Genomic DNA, 14,259 nt, shown 5'->3' on the forward strand with positions numbered 1-14,259 from the left:
TTCCATGGACGTGAACCAAAACAGCTCAACCGCCAAATACCCTAAAATAGCCATGTTTAAGTACAAGATAAACATGTGTGTGAAACTAATTGTGCGCTGTGCGGAGCTGGCTTGTTGAGGAGCATTGTTGTGACAACAGATTAAACATCTGTCTGAACGCACTGCTGAAGTCAAATTGAGATTAAGAGGGAAATAGAATATATCCCACATATCCCTTGTCTCGCCAAATTGGGGAAGATGCGGTCTAGGTGACAGGGAGCAGGTAGAAACAGACAGAATAGATTACAGATAAATCTTCTCTTCTTTTCCTTCGCTGAGCTAAATCGGAGAAAAGAGGAAAGAAAAACGACTTTTCATTTCTTTTCTCGCCTTTCCATTGCTGTTTTCCTTGCACGCTGAATCAGATAAAGGCCACATGGAGTGAGTAACTCATGCCATAAAACACTTGATCCTGACACGCTCTCCTACACTTTAGCAACAAGCAGGAGATATATCACCTGTTTATCACACTGCGCATAATCCTGGAATTCGTCTGAGGATTTCCTCTTGTTTTTTTTCCCTCTAAAGTGCCAAAAAACAAAAACTCAGGACTAACAGAACTGCAAGGCAGAAAAACTGCTGTGCGTCACAAATACGATGAAATAAGGCCAAGGCTAGTTTTGAGAGTAGCGAGCACTACTGCAGCAGGATGACTGAGTGAATGAGTTATAGCAGGCTGTAGGCTGTGCTGAAGAAATGGGCCTTAAATACTGACACAGTATATGATTTGCTGACAAGGGCAGGAATCTTGTTGCAGATGGGGCTTTATAGGAGAGGCCCGCTTCGTGTCAGATGCGAGGAATGATGCGTGGAGTCCTGCATCCTGTGAGAGTGGACTATATAAAGAGCATAAGGCATGTAAGTAAATCATTTAACGCTTGAAAGTCCTTTGCTGCAGTGTATGTATCCATCACCTTGGAATTGTGTGTTGCAGAGAAATCAAAGTCAGTTTCTGAGTTATCTCAAGAGTGAGGGTCAACCCCATTCAGTAGTAGTAGAGGCTGAAAAACACGGGGAAACAGAGAGGAAGGGTGGGATGGAGGGAGGGAGAGAAAGTGGGAGGAGAGACAGAGATGAGTTTGGCAAGAAAAAGTAAGGTTTGAGGAAAGGACAACAGGGCAGAGAAAGGGAGGAAAGAAAAATATGAAGGGTCCTTTGGTGAGGAAAAGAGAGAGAGAAGTGAGAGGGAGGTGTGTAGAGAGAGGAGTGTGGGAAAAATCAATATGCTCTCTGGAGTAACTGGAAGAGACAATCAGTCCTGTCTGACCCTCGTCTCCCCTTGGTGTCACTGTGTGTGTGTGTGTGTGTGTGAGTGTGTGTGTGTGTGGGTGGGTGGTTGTGCGTGCTTGAGTATGTATTTAATTTAATTCATACATGCCGTATGTGTTTGTAAGCAACATGCCTGCCCATTGATTTTAAATTTGGCGAGATTCAACTGCCGATACGTGCAAGCAAGCGTGCAAGTGTGGTTTTGGTCATGTATGTGTGTGTATGTGTGCGTGTGTGTTTGTGTGTGTGTGTCCTCTTGTGTTTGCTGTCCTCAGCTAAAATATGTTTTATTGGCATGACCGCTGAGGGTGGGAGAACAACGCCAGGGTAGCTAATGGGATAAAAGTTCATTACTCTTCCTCTATCAACTTTATGACAGAGGACAGATCGAACAAACACTCCAAGCAAAGTTAAAATAGGATGAGGCTGTCACATCTGCAGATGGACACTAGCGGCTGTAACTGGCCCTGGATGTGTTGATTCTTGCTTACGGTGGCTATCAGTCATTTTCCTCCCTAACTCTATCTATGTCAGGACCATTCAAGGCGGCCACATTTGCTCACAAGCTACGGGCTATGGGCCAGATTTTCTCAGATTGTCCCAGGCTACTTTTTGTAAAATGTCTTTGCTTTGATATGGCTATTATTATTACCAACATAAAGAAGGTTAGTATTTTAGCAAGCCTTGAAGCTAACAGCTTTCACAAGCCATCCACTCGATGTTCTGGGTTTATAAAGCTGGCTCAACTTGCCATTGTCCAAGTCCCACTCCTGAATTCAGTTCCTCCATCTGCCCCCAGGCGCCTCTCAGACTGACAGGGGGGCAAAGGGGGTAGATGGATAGATGAAAGAGCAGACAGGAAAAATACAACTCCTCAGAGAGAGAGAGAGAGAAATTTACCAGTCATGAAATGCACTTTTCTCAATCTCTCTATCACTCCTCTGCCGCCACCATCCAATCACGTCTCTTACCCTTCCCTCCCTCTGCCCTCCTCGCTGCTCTGCCTCTCTGCTGTGCAGTCGCAGGGGGTTAATTGAGGTCTGAACAGCAGGGGGCTATTATGACACCTTTGCTAAGAGGGGAGACACACACACACACACACCAAGTAATAATCAAAATTTCAAAACAAAAGAAATGCACAAGACTTCTCTTTCATCTTCACTGTTATGCTATGGAACAGCTGCATTGTTAGAGTGTGTATGTCTTTGAGAGAGAGAGAGACAGAGAGAGAGAGAGAGAGAGAGAGAGAGAATGCGTGTGTGTGGCTGGGGGGTGATGTCAGATTTAATGATGGTTTCCACCCTTTGGAAAGGGCTGCCTCACCCCAAATCAGGAACCAACTGAATAAATCACACAATTAATCCAACAAGTCAGCGTGGCGTATCGAAACACTGCACACACACAACAGAGTAGATTGACAAGTGTGTGTGCGTGTGTGTGTGTGTGGGTGGGTGGGTGTGCACTCACTCTGCATGCTCTGTTAGTAGCAGATGGTAGGCTGGTGGTCTGTTGCCAAATTCACTGTGTGATCATGTAAATGATCACATGCACACAAATGCTCAAGTAACACAAACGCCCCTGCAACTACGCTAAGACATAAACAAACACATAAGCTCACATACACACACACACACACAAATGCCCACACCTGTAGTGAGATAAACAGGTGAGCGGGGATGATCATTGCTGTAACATCATCGATCTAAATCTTTTTTCTCTCTGACTCCTTTGTCTCGTCTGTCTCAGCTCTTTTTAAATTCTCATTGTGCGGACTGTAATGTGAAACAGTGGCTGCGCTTGTGTATGTGAGTGTGCGGCGTGTGTGTTGCAGTTAAGATGTTGATTGAAGCTGAAGTTAAACAGTGGGAAGCTTTACATCAAAGACTGACATTCACCTTTTATATCCTCTTCTTTTGATGCACAGAAACACACATACACATACACACACACACACACACACACACACTCTTCATGGGAATAGAGAACCGACAGTTTCACTAAATCAAAAAGTGACATTTGCCTCGAACCTCTGCAATGCAGAAAGTAAGTCTCTCTCTCACACAGACACACACACACACACACACACACACACACACAAACACACACAGGGCAAAGATAAGGGTCTCCTACAGGGTTTAGGGCCCCTTTTGGCACACATTTACTTACACAGAACACTCCCCATGCTTTGACACAATGAGCACAATATATAGAGTAACACACATACACATACACATGCACGCACACACACATATGCACACACACTCATTTGGCACCAACAGCATCAGGCAACAGATGCTTCTGAATGAGCTCCTTTGCTGGGCATGTTTCATAATGTGGCCATTGAAAATCACTTTCAACACATTCATAACCACTTATAGCTGCTTATGAATATTCACAACTCGGTGGCTGAACCACATACATGCTCTTAAGGGGTTTCATGCGTGGATTAACACACACACACACACACACACACACACACACAGGAACACTAAGATTTTTCTTTTTGAGATACTTTGGGCCTCTTTAAAATTTCAATGAGATTTTGTTTAACAAGATGGATTACAAGCAATTTAAGTTATGCAGATCAAATTTTACAAAATTTCCCCTCCTTATGTCCCCAGCCTCTGGAGGAAATTGTTTTCCAGCATGAGAGTATGCTCTAATATGACACAATAAATTCTGATAACAGGTTAAAATCAACTACAGTGTCCTCAAAGGACCCTTGAGAAAATCCCATCTCTCATCATCTCTGCTCATCCGCAATCTTATAACACACAGAAAAAGTCTTTCCAAGTTTTCATCTCCTCTCCTTTGCCTATTACTCCTCAAGGGATTTAGAGTCATGCTCTTACAGTGAGTCATCCTCAGGCTTAAGCTTGATGCGATTTCCAAATATCACCCGCAGAATTACAGGAGGTTCTTTGAGCTTTACCTTTATTCTCATGGCAGCTCCAGAGCTGAAACTGCCTTGAATGAATAAAACGTATCCATTGAGGTTTCGCTGATAACTTAAACAGCATTTTCTCAGCACTGCTTGCACAATGGACTCCCTTTGTACTCTTTTGAAAGACTGAGACGATCCAGCATCTAGTATAAAGGATAAACAGTACTAACAAACTTTCCACAGGTCACAATTTAAGTTCACTACCACTGAAGGAAATTATGGTTCCTTTATGTAAAGACATGGAAAGTCAGGGTTTGGAAGTCATAGGCAGGCAGGTGTGAGACTGTTGTCCCATTACAGACCTAACCCAATTAATATGAACTAGTTCACTAACAGTTAACCTAAATCCCCTGACCATAGTTTGCTTTTCCCTAAACTTAAAAGTTGCCTTTAGAGTTTTTGACCTCTAGTGCTGCTATGGAGCAGTTTTTTTTGGAAACGAATTCTTGTTTTGTTTGTATCATACACAAGGACATACATTCACACTACTGAACTGAGCCTCATGTGCGTCTGGGTTTGTCTTTCTTCAATCACTTCTGTTTTGGTTGAAATAAATCCTTAGTCCACAGAGCAACATGTGAAAATATTCTGTCTCAGCACGCCATTTTTGGCCACTACTTATGCCTGACTTTCTCTCGTGTCTCTGACGCCTCATCTCTCTTCTGTCCTTGCCTGCCATGTCTTCTGTTCCCCAGAGTCATAATCCTTGCCTGAGCTGCTGTAAATCACCCCGTACCCTAAACCCTGCCAAACTGACCTCGTCTGGTTCCTGAGGCTGCATCCAGACCGAGTCTGGTGCACAGCCGTGTTTAGGATGTGGAGCTCTGGTTAAGATATGGACCTTCATGGTTAACTGAGCTTACAGTAGCTAGAGCTACAGCCAAAGCTACCTGCAGCAAAGAAGATAGTGAGTAGCTCTTGGTGTTTACTCTGGTGTTATACGTGAAATGTACATTTTTGAAGCTACTTTTAAATTCTGGCCATATTTTACAAATTGCCCCATTAAAAACCGCCCACCCATCTATCCATCCATTTTCTATTCCGCTTATCCATCAGGGTCGCGGGGGAGCTGGAGCCTATCCCAGCTGACTGCAGGCAAGAGGCGGGGTACAACCTGGACTGGTCTCCAGCGATTACAAACCATATTTCACAAATTGACCCCTTATAAGTCTTCATTTTGATTGAAAAAGGAAGACCTATGATGAAGAAGAAAAAGGTTGTGATATTTCATCCTTTCTAGAAGCAAGACGATACAGAAACACTCGATTGCCAAGCAGACGAGAGAAGCGGATGAAGAAATGACTTTCTGTTGCATCACGTTATCTGCAAACCATTTATGTGCTCCGTCACGCACATTCATACATAAATCACCACTGCACCCTCACCAGTCTGATGAATGCTTCACAGTGGTTCTTGAAGTGAAGACCTTTTATCCCAACAAAGAAGTTCATTTCCAACTGAGAATACGACAGCATCTGCAACAATCACCAGTCAACACATACAACCTCAGTAGAATAAAAGGTTTTGTAAGTTTCATTTGGTTATATGTAAGACATGTTATTGTTTTACTGTTACGAGCGTCACTTTGTTAAAAGAGTTCAGCCAAGTTAAAAGGACCATTTACTGTAGTTAATGAAAATTCCAGGGTTTGGGCAGTGATAGTTTTGCTTAAGTTTTTGGTCTTTATGATTTCACGATAACAAGTTAATAGATGTTTCTTCCAGACGTAGACGATGAGTGAAATGAAACTTCTAGAGAAATCTTTAAATAACACATTACACTTTAACTAGACCTGTTAGATTTCAGAAGATTTTAAATCTACGATTTAGTCTACTAAAATCGTTTGATATATAATCAGCTAAAGCTGCATTAAAACTAAAACAGTTCAGATGACTGAAATATAACTAAGCCTAGATGGCATTTTATTCAGAAGACTTTGGTTAAAACTAAGTGAGAATTCTGCATAAATCAGCTCTGCTTTGTCACCAGTTAATCTGACACAGTGACACAGTGGAGTCTGAACCTGACACTAGTCTTTAAAAGGGAGTCCAAGCAAGAAACTTTGTCAGAGAGAAAACAGTGAAGATAACTTGTCTACTTTTCACCAATGGATTGCACTAAAAGGATGATGAATTGAATAACTCTCAAAGTAATTATTTAAGTGCTTTGCATTCACACAAAGTATTAAGAATTGTAAGGCTCCTATTATAAATTATTAAACTGTGTACAATATCACATTTATATGACAAAGCGAGAGAGTATGTGTTTTTGTGCTTTTTAATGAAACCTCAGTGGATACGCAATTTTCTCATCATGAACAACAACTTTTGGGTTTTCCCTTTTCATGAAATTCTGAAAAAAAATAGAAAAAAGGGGAAAAAAGATTAAAAAATGAAAGAAAGAAAGAAGAATAGGCCAGAAGTCGAGTCAGCGGTTCATTTCTCGATTGAAACCAGATGAGGAATGGTGGGTGATGAAAGATGTGGGAAAAGCACCATTAACCAATTAGCTTTCTTAAACAACCATGTCTCCACCTATCAAAGGGCTTTACACCTGACAACCTCATTAGAGCAAGCAGAGAGGTTGATTAATTGGAAAAACCTCATCCTCAATTTATTAAATCGTTGGTGGTTTATTTACTACTGTTGTAAAAATGTGTGTATGTGTGTGTGTGTGGGGGGGGGGCGCGGCTAAAATTACACACACACTCACTCACACATACACACACACACACAAACACACACACACATGCACAGTGTCAGTCAATCACCCATTTCATCTGCATCACTGGTTTGTATCTTCTGCTGCATTTTGTCTGTTCCCAGAGGTGGAACATGACTTCATAGACTGCTATAAGTGGAGTGTGTGTGTGTGTGTGTGTGTGTGTGTGTGTGTGTATCACTTCTGTGTGATCTTGTCCTTCTTTCGCCTTCCAATAAATTCAGACCACATGTTTTTGAATGAATTCAAGACTAGAATTGGGAAAGCACCTTACAGTCCCTCCCTCCGCCTCTCTTTCTCCACCTCTCTCCTTCCCTGCATCACACTTCAGATCTCTCACCACATCCATGTGTCTCATCCACAGTCTTCTTATGTCTCTTTACTCGTCTGTCAGATCTCATCTCTCGCTCAGGAGCTTTTATCCCGTCACAGCGTGAGCACAGGTTCAGCTCAGCGTGATGTGGATGATGGGAAATTGAGTTCCTGCTGAGAGTATATGATGTGACCCATTGACCTGTTGCCTCAGTGAAACATGATGAGAGAAGGGAAGGAGGTGCACAGTTGGTAAGGAATTCAAATGAAAGAAATCCTAATATTTTTCTCTGTGCGGCTATGGGAGGATGAGAGAAAGGAAGACTCTAAAGGTGTCTCCTGAGATGATCCTGAGAGTAAGAGAAATATAGAAAAAAGGTAAGGCAGCAGTCAAGTTGCAGTTTACATCCATGCCTGTCTAGACTCATATGATACTTTTAGTGACCGATAGAGAGCTTCGTCACATGACACAACAACAATCACCTGAAGCTCAGCATCAACAAACCCATGAGTTTGTGTTGCACTACAAGACTTGAAATACGCATCTTGCTGCAAGAAATCTACAAATTCTAAAACAATCCTTTGCACACGTCTTTAGCCTGATCTATACAGTCAGCACAGTTCCAAGTTTGCTGTCAGCAGTTCAGTATCTAAACAAATGTGAAATATGACAATCTTTTCATTTCTGAGTTATGCTGTCGAAAAATGACAAGAAAACATTATGATGTCACAGTGAAGTTGAACTTCTTTTGCATATAAACTGTCATCACATTTTATCTTGCTAGCGCATGAATTCTTGATTTAAGCCTAAAAAGGTTTTCTAATCAGTTCACCTTTGAGTGGAAATGTGTGCTAAATTTGAAAAAAAAAAAAAAATCCCCAAAGCTTTCCTGGGATATTGAGAATGGGACCGGATGGATAGTACAGATATACAGACAGACAATCTGGAAACATGGCACCTGTGGCCAACGGCTGTTGCTGGCCTGGAGGCATAAAAAGCGAGGCTGAATGAAAATGGAGGAGATTAAATGGGGGAAGTGGACAGCCAAAGCACAGCAGTGTGAAGGGAGGAAAAGGGAAGGAGACGCTCTCACCTTTCTCACTGCTGTTGCCGAGACAAGAAGAGCAAGTGGCATCGCCATGACAACGCAAACACAAACATCAGCTACTGGAGTGTGTGTGCGTGCGTGTTTGTGTGTGTGTTGTGAGAGAACATCCTGTCTAACTATATACATTCTGTAGGATTCTTAATATTCCCATTCATATACATGCCTAATAGAAACTGGTATGTGCAGCAACATGCACACCCACACACAAACTAGAAACAAACACACACACACACACACACACACACACTGCATGGTGACACAGTGAAGAGTGAAGGATTTATTGTGGTATTTTCTGTGTGTAGAGAGGGGAATGCCTTGGCGGAGATCCTGGTTGCGTGTGATGGAGAGCTCAACAACTTTCCAAACAAACACTCTGGAAACAATTAAGAGAAACATGGAGAAACTTAAAGATAGAAAGGACAGAAGGAGAAAGAGAGAGAGAGAGACAATAAGAGGCAGCGAAATGGAGAGAGAAAGAGAGAGAGAGAGAGAGAGAGACAGAGGAGACAAAACAAAAACACACACCTTGCACGTATGAAGAGCAAATGGCTTCCATGTCCTTCAGACACAAAAAAAGCACAACAGAATCAATGATTAATTAACAAAGACAGAGTGTAATGTCTATGACACCATATTCCCAAATCACAGGAAATGATTATTCCCAGATCAGGAAGACTGAGAGGAGTCATCACTCTGAAGCTCTGGAGATTCATCAGCTCCAAAAGGCTGCAGACACACAGATCTCCACCTGCTGCTGCTGATTACACACAGCTTACTGCTTTAAACAGACACACACACACATTGAAAGTCTTCTGAAATAATAATCTGCAGCATCATGTAAAATAAATCTCATATCTGTGAACTTATCAGTCGTTTCACAATACCTCCTCTTTGTCTGGAAAAATCTGCTGACAAGAATTTGCTTCCCCAATTTAGCAATGCATTGGAATAAAAAGCAAAGCGGCGTATACTGGACACAAGTCTTAGAAGTCACAGCACAGCCTAAGTGTTTTAGAAATATGGATCCATGATCTGTCAAACAAACCACGAGGGATGGAGTACTTTATAATAAACGTGGGCAGGGTCTGATGAGCCTGTGGAGGCACGTGAGGAAAAAAACATTGAATGCTGGGTATTGAGAGTCAGTCTGACTGATGAGACAATGTAAACGGCAACACCTACAGAAACTCAACCTTCATCAAACTCAAAGGGAAAATACATCACTGGCAGCACAGTGACTGTTTATCATTTATAACATTGCCAGAAATAAACATTTCACTGATTACAGCGTTATGTAATAGTATCCGGGCAATAGTAATGTGTTCTCATAGTGTGAATGCGTGTGTTGTATGTTTCCACCCTCTCAGCACCTGCACACAGGAGTGACCTCATGTCCGTCAGCAGAGCTGTTCGTCCCATCTAAACACTCAGTGATAGATGCAGCAGCTAATCAGGACAGTGATCACACAGCGCCGCTGTTACAGCCCACAAACGCTACAAGCCAGACGGGTGGTTTACTACCACATGAAACTCTTTCTGATGAGCTTTCTGCGTGTCATTATCAATGACTACTTTTTTTTTTACAGGGGTTATGTCCCTTTTAATCTGTTTTTGGAGATGTCCATGATAGAGCTTATTAAGACTGGACTGTTGAAAACAAACTTTTTTGATAAATATGATGAAAAGCTGTCCCAACGAGGCTCAAGTCACCTCACATCACCTTAAACTGGCTCATGTCAACTAATGTTTCAGAGGTCCTATTAATGATAGGAGTAAAAATGGAGAATATAGTCCTCCAAATTGAACAACAAAATAAGTTGTTTGGACACAGCGATTTGGCTGATATGACATCTCAATCAGCAGGATAATCCTTGGTGGTTTGATTTGGTTTGTTTTAGAGGAAGATCATGCTCTGGGTGGAAATAAGCATTTGGTTATGGCACCATCATGTCAAATCAAGTGAATTTAATTTATTGCCCAGAATCATAATTTGGCCCAAGTGCCTTTACAATCTGCAGGCTTATAGCAAACAACACCCTCTGTCTGGAGACCCTTGATTTGGATAAGAAACCACCTCTCAAAAAAAGCCATGAAACAGGGAGAAAGGGGTGATCTGGTGTCAATAATAAACACCTCATTTTAGGAAATGGAAATTAAAAGGCAGTGTCCTGTGTTAAAGTCGTTTGTTGGTCTGTCCATCAGGACTGACATCCTGTCTGTGTGGACTTGGTCAGTCCTGTCAAACACTTGGAGCACTGGAGGATTTTATCAAGTTTTTCACTCACTGAAACGACTGATGCTTTAATTCTGAGTGTGACGACAGTCTTTGACGATTTGCGTAGGCCTTCTGAAAAGTTGCAACAGTCTGTGGTCTTTAGTTTGTTGAAAAAGGAGAAAAAAATGAGGAGGAACTGCACTAAAGTGTTGAAATGACTGATTTTCTTTACACTCAGAAAGTTCTGTCTTGTTGCCTCTGACTCCAGTTAAGCATGCTGTGAAGTCAGTGGTTTGCTAATGGGAGACGGACACAATAAACAGATAAGATTGGTGTGTCAGTGTCTCTGGATTAGAGGCAACGCTGCTATTATTGCCATTTCCACAACTGTAAATGAAGACAAGAGGCTCACTCAAAGTTCCCATGAAATCAACATAGATGTTTGAGTTACTTGACGTACTAGATTTTTATGACACTGCTGGTATTTCTGGTGCCTGACCTCACTGACTAATGTAAAAAACACATCTTTATAACTTCATAAATATCTAAGTTCACAGACTTGGGTGAAAGTTGCTATTGAATACTGTAAACGTCAATCAATATCCGGAACAAGTCCCTTCCTAGCTTCCTGTATTTTAGAAAATATGTAAATCATATATCAAATAGTTCTTAGTCAGTTCTCGTTCATGGAAACTTTGAATACTTTTGAATCTGGGTTCTGCCAAGAGATTGGACGTTAGACTTGTTTTTTAGGGATTTTTTTTGTTATTATTCATTGTGGTCTTTGCTGAAGATGGATGTGGTGGAAACTATGAAGCTTCATTTTGTCAGGAACTGTGGGTCGAGCATCTGGAGGAAAGTCTGTTGAAAATCTGTTGCAAAGAACATACTTTGTTTTAATATAATTTAAATGTACTTTCATTCTACTTTCATAATTTACATTCACCATTAACACAAGTATAAGCGGCATCTTCTTGTTTTGATGTCCTATCAATTAATTGTGTGTCTAATGTAATGTAATGCATTATCACTTGTCATAACTTGTCTTCACATCCAACAGTCTCACATTACTTTGTGAAATAAAAAACTGCAGTAAGAAACTTTATATATTATCAGTACTCACCTTAAACCTTTGTGAAAAAAAAATAAATATATGCTTCAGCACACTAACTGTTATCCTCAAGAGGAGCAGAGAACAGACCAGTCATTCATTCATCTATCCATCCTGTCATCCATTCATTCCCCCACTTGCAGAGACAATAGGCTGTTGTTGTTGTTGTGTTTATGGTCTCTGTTTGTGGGTTTTTCCTCCCAGAGCCCAGTGTGCTGTGGACTCAGGAAGCCTGCTCGCTCTAATAAAGTTTAACAGGCCTGTTTCAGTCCCACAGGACCCCGAACATGCGGGACGACAGCAGAGCAACGCTGACTTTCATTATCTCAAACTGCAATGACCTAATTATATCCAATCTAATCAGCCCTCGGTCCTCCACTGTGTGGCTTTCATTACAGAAGTGTGGTAAGATGATCAACCATGATGATTTAAAGATCTAAGAGTGTAAAGCCTGACTCAGAAGAATTATTTAATTATGTACTGATTGCATAATTTGTACCACATAAATCCTGTCACAGACGGAAAGAATTTCACTTTAAAGTCTGTAAATGAATATTTTCATCGCACAAGAGTCCAGGTGTTTGAATAGTTGAAAAGTTTGGTTAAATTCAAATGTGTACACTCACACACACGCATCACAGATTCATCAGTGACCCAAACCTGAGGTCATGACAGAAGCCGTCCCACCTTGTAAACAACAATTAATCCTCACTGTTGCCTTGGTGATGACACATGTAATGAGGGGTGCATATGTGCACATGTTCGTGTATGAGCCCCTGAACATGCCGGCATGATTATAACTATGTAAACACTGTCGATGTTTCACACAGTTTTCTCAGTCAAGCGAGTCTGTTGGCTTTTTCTCTGCACGTCATCATTATTCTCTCACCCACTTTATATGTTCTCCCTCTGTTGCACCATTAATTCCCACTCTTTGTAATGTCTTTCTATCCGCATCTGTCTGTCGACGTGAGACATGGAGCATCCCACAGAGTTGGATGGACAAAGAAAGACGGTGCTGGAAGATAAATGAAAAGGAGTATTGAATTACTTTTTGTCAGGAAGAGACATTTCACTATATGTCTACAGCTTTCAGTATTAATGGGTCTTAGACATGTAACTCATGAACCCCTCTAAAAAGGCTCCTCCTTTTTGGTAAAAAGATGAGCACACAGATTTAAGCAAGATAAAGAGATGTGCCTCAAAGAATGATAAATATGGGAAGAAATGACCCATATCCATCCAGGCCAGGTCTTTGTGGGGGATTTGCAGGTGAGTCCAAAATGGAGGCACCAATTATATAAGCACTGTAGAAATTTGTTATATAAGTTATATGACCTCGTCTGAGGTATTTTTTATTTTGAATTGTTTTGCCACAAAAGAAACCAGCCAAAACCATTGCCATGCTGCACAGGGTTGGATCAGTTTCTGGTCCAGTCAGGCGCAAAAGCTTAGATTTCATATGAACCAACTGAACCGGCTTTTGTCATTATGAGATGTTCTGCCAAATTAAAAAGTAGCCTACCTCAGAAACAGAAAGTGCAAATAGTAACGAGCAATATGACAACATGATTAATCTCCTCAGGTCGCCTATGTTGTACACAGCATCAAAGTATGTCATAACATTACACAACATAACACAAGACACTAAATATCTCTGAATATGGCTGCAGAAGATAGACAGTAAGCTGTTCCAACAAGGGCTGCATGTGATCGTATGCCCTCCAGAAGCTTTGTGATCCAACCTTGAACTGCGGTGTGGAGACTTTGTAAAAATAAATCCATAATGTTAAATCGAGCACTGAAGATCTGTAATTTATCCATTTTTCCACAGAATTGGTTTTGTTAGCATAGTTATTAGCCATCCACTAGCAATCCCACAATGCCTTTGGTTGAGTCTGTCGACCATTCAGACTTTCATTGTTTCCGACTGGGCATGTGTTTGCCCAATGAAGTAACATATTACAGAGGAGTATTTGTATACAGATAAGATTTTAAGAAAAGTTAAGTTTAATGGCTGTTGTGAGAAATAAAAACAAAGTGTGCCACTGTTTTCCTGAAGGATTGTGCTGCTGCCATATTCGGTTGTTCATATGTTCCACTTGGAAGTGACTGAGTCACATTTGACACCTTGTGGTAAATTTTCGCATCACCAGTCTGGTCTGGTATTTGGCTTATTATCAAACTGGTTTGAAAAGTTTTGATTGGAAGTTCTCCTGTGAACAAACAGGATCATGTTTATGTTCTCTTTTCTTACCAAAATGCATCATTGAGGTCTGACAAACATGATTTTCAGTGTGTTTACCTTTCTCATATAAACGCGTATTTTTTCTGGACATCTTAAATCTGGGATAATTACTTTCATATTCATTAGCTTGCTGTCTTATTCTCTGTCTTTGCTGGTGGATTGTTACATGTCCTTGTGTTGTACCACCACCAACTGTTGATAGAGGTTACGTGGGGAAGTAACATCAGGAATGAGGACCATGCAGCCCAAATGCACACACACACAAGAATGTACATCCTCCCCACAATACAA

This window comes from Scatophagus argus, chromosome 2 (assembly GCF_020382885.2).
Source record: "Scatophagus argus isolate fScaArg1 chromosome 2, fScaArg1.pri, whole genome shotgun sequence".
Lineage (NCBI taxonomy): Eukaryota > Metazoa > Chordata > Actinopteri > Scatophagidae > Scatophagus > Scatophagus argus.